Here is a 405-nt window from a genome sequence, read left to right on the forward strand (position 1 = left end):
AGCATGAGCGAAATATAATAGCCAATGACACAACACAGTAGCAGAACACAAAAAGATAGGACAGAAAAACAACACAACTCGACCAAATGACCAATGCACACACAGACACAAAATATGCCATGGACTCTCTCATCAAATCAACATTCTACTTCTCCTGTTGTTATTTTCACTTTGCCAACTCAAAGCAGTTGGTAACTTTATGTAGCGGCCTTCATTGATATTGTAAATTAAACTTTGTGTATCCAACATGTAGATGCAAGTGTGGATCAAATAAATGATTTAAACTACATTCCAATGCTTTCCTCATTAGAAATAATACATTTCTAAATCTATCAGATTTATGCAGTGGTGATATGCTGAAGTAGTTGTATGCTGTCAACTTAATGTGACAGTCCCATGAAGGGA

Source organism: Octopus bimaculoides, chromosome 1, assembly GCF_001194135.2.
Source record: "Octopus bimaculoides isolate UCB-OBI-ISO-001 chromosome 1, ASM119413v2, whole genome shotgun sequence".
NCBI lineage: Eukaryota > Metazoa > Mollusca > Cephalopoda > Octopoda > Octopodidae > Octopus > Octopus bimaculoides.